This window comes from Apium graveolens, chromosome 4, assembly GCF_009905375.1.
Source record: "Apium graveolens cultivar Ventura chromosome 4, ASM990537v1, whole genome shotgun sequence".
NCBI classification, from domain to species: domain Eukaryota; kingdom Viridiplantae; phylum Streptophyta; class Magnoliopsida; order Apiales; family Apiaceae; genus Apium; species Apium graveolens.
In genome coordinates this window covers 147,641,791-147,644,724 of record NC_133650.1, presented here as the reverse complement: position 1 = coordinate 147,644,724, position 2,934 = coordinate 147,641,791, and positions in this window count along the sequence as shown.

Below are 2,934 nucleotides of genomic sequence, written 5' to 3'. Positions count from 1 at the left end.
GTGCACATGAAGTCCTAGTGAATTATAGAGCTCAGGGATGAAAAATATGTCAGAAAATTCTTCAAAATTGAAGACCAACTCAAAATTTCAAGCAATGAAACTCTCAGAGAGATGCAAGAGATGCTGGATATCAATGAAGAAGATGATGCTGAAGTCTATAGACAACTCCAACTTCAAATAGAGGAGAATAATGAAAAAATGGGAAAGAATTCAAGGGAATCAAGGAGAAAGAAATGATTAGCTCAGTTTAGAGGAGCGCCTTGTGTTAGGTCCTTAATACAACTGTGGGGGGTGTATACAGTTTATGCAGATAAATCGAATTAACCACTCAACAGTATAAACATTTTTCTACTGATTGATAAAAACTGATTACAAAATAATCTCTCAAAAGATGAACAAATATCCTTAAGAGATGCTAGGTTACATAAAAGATATATCAATACGCGACACATAAAGTGCTACCCCATTATGTGCTTATATACTGCACAGCTACACAATCAGATAAGGAATTCTATTCTATTACAATAAGGAATCATAAAATATATCCTAAATTTTATTGCTACTAGAAGTAAAATCCTTCACCGACTTGAATTCTGCAAACTCTTTCCATCTTCAATATCTCATGATCTTTAGCTGTAGTGACCAAATACTGATGTCAGTTACTGATCAGCAAATGCTGATAACAAATGATGATGACATCACCTTCTGCTAAAGTCTGATATCAAATATTGGTAGTAATCTCTGATAGTTTATCACCTGATACATCAATTTCTTCTAACAATCTCCCCCAAATTGTGTGTTATGAAATATGAACAAGTTCTAAATTGATGATGTCAAAAACTATTTAAATGTAAAAATTCAAACAGATTATCTTTCTTATAGTCAGTGCTTCTAAACTTTAACTTTAGTCTTGAATTTAGTACAATCTGGAGCTTTATTAAGAAGTTTATTGAGAAGTTATCTTTCAAGAACATTAACATACATTTGCAGAAATCATCCAGTTCCAGAAATCATATTTCTTCCCATCGGAATTAAAAGTAAGAACTTCTCTTCCTAGAAACTTAACCACTTTGGCTCCTCCAATAGGCATATCAACAGTATGTCCAGATTCATGAATATATTTTGGAATATAATTGGACTTGTATGTCATTCCTCTCTGCTTCATTTGTACAAAGTTCTTCAGAAATTCAGACCATCTAGCAGTAGTAGAGTTGGTTACCTTGAGTAAAGTAGTGATGGATTCCAACTATTTCCATGGTTTATTCTTCAAATGCTCTTGAGCGAGCCTTAACCTCCTTCCAGAGTCAAGAAAATAGATCAGCTTTTCACCAACTAGATCATTTACACTTTGAACTGATTTAATTTTCTTCAAATCTTCAAGATTCAGCAACAAAAGAATCATCATTTGATTTTCCCAAGCCACTTGTTCTACCAGCTATTCTATACTATGAATTTCCAATGTAGATCTTCTTAATAGCCTCAGAAGAATCTCTTACCGTCCATGTGTCTTGCTTCCACATAATAGCTTCTTCTTTTCTTCTAAAGTTAATTCTGGCATATCAGAGTTTAAGTCCTCTGAATCAGGATTTGTGATTTCAGTTTGTATTTCACTTGAACTATCAACAACTTGAGTAGTATCAGAGGTTGTGATTGGTTGAGCTTCAACATTTATTTCTTCTTTAACTTGAGGAATGTCAGAGGTTGTTATCAACTTTAATTTCTCATCCCAATCAGCTCTAGGAATCATCTTTCTTCTTTTATGAGACTGATTGGCTTTATCTTCCCGAGTCATTTGATCATCAGCATCATCATGAGCTACAACTACTGAATAGATTGGATCTATTAGTGTTTGTAATTTAAAACGTTTAGATACTGATTTCTTCTTGGAGTTAGCTTTAGGTTTTGGCTTTGACTTCTCACCAATATTTTTCTTCCCCTTATAAAACCTGTCAGCATTTAAAATTGCTTGAGACCTTAAAGGCCCTTCAGCATCAGTTTGACTGACTTCCTTGATTACCACACCCTTTGTAGGTCTGCTACCATGAATATCTTTATAAGTTAAGACAACATCAGTATTTTCTAACTTCAAAGATTTGTATTCTTCTTCCAAAAGCCTAAGATGTTCCATGTCAACTCCAAGATTTTCTCTTTCAAAAATTCTTTTAATTACCTCAGATTTAAAAGCTTGAATCTTAAGATCCTTGTAGAATAGAGTTGTTTTCTTCCCTTTTACCTTCACAGTCTGTAGATATTGACTTGCTTTAGCACCAGCTTCTATATCTAGAATGCCTTGATCTTCATCAGTATTTGTGACTTTCAGAGTTTGAGATTTAGCCACAGTCAGTTCTTTACTTTGCACGTTCTTTGAGACTTACCTTCCAGACCTCCTCCTTTTTCCACCTTATCTAGATTGACTAGTGGTTTTAGATGTACCACTAGTACCAATTAGATCTCCATCTTGTTTCTTCAAAACAAGCTTCTTCTTTTTATTATCACCACCAAGACCATCCTTGTCATCAGCATCTTTCAACTGGAGCTACTTGCATTTAGATTTCAACACTTTCTCCCCCTTTTTGGCATTATCTCCAAGTAGGAGGGAAACAATAAGCTCCATAGATTGCTGTACCTTATCCAACTGACTAGACATTTTAGCTTAAGTAGCTTCCGACTTAACCTGATAGGCTTCCAACTTGTCATGTCTAGCAAGAATGGGTGCTAACTGCTTCTGAATCTCCTTGGTTATGGTCATCTTAGTTTCAAGAAAGGAGTCCTTGAGTTTATCAATTTGAGTATTAGCCTGAGACTGAGTATGCAGAACTCATTTGACCAATAATATAGAAGCCTTGAGATATGTCAGAATATCAGGATTTGTGATATTTTGCCATGCTCTCTCCAGATTTAAGAAGCATTAGCAAAAGAGATAGGATATGAAGC